Source organism: Theobroma umbraticum, unplaced genomic scaffold (assembly GCF_002168275.2).
Source record: "Theobroma umbraticum cultivar Fairchild unplaced genomic scaffold, ASM216827v3 scaffold_130.0, whole genome shotgun sequence".
Classification (NCBI taxonomy): domain Eukaryota; kingdom Viridiplantae; phylum Streptophyta; class Magnoliopsida; order Malvales; family Malvaceae; genus Theobroma; species Theobroma umbraticum.
The window spans coordinates 3,553,371-3,553,604 of record NW_018397264.1 but is presented as its reverse complement, the minus strand read 5'-3'; positions in this window follow the sequence as shown (position 1 = coordinate 3,553,604).

Here is a 234-nt window from a genome sequence, read left to right as displayed (position 1 = left end):
CCGCTATCAAAATCTCCATTCAATGTAGTATATACTTACTAAAATTTGAAGTCCATGTTCCAAATTCTGAGGAAATCATTGGTAGAGATATCACCGGGATCGGATCCTGGTACAAGATACATCTCAACTTCTGTGGAGAAATGTTAGTTATGTTTCTATTAGTGGCTTTTGTACTAGTGTAATTTTCATTACATAAATCAGTCATGTAGAAAGCCTAGTGATTTGATTATGATA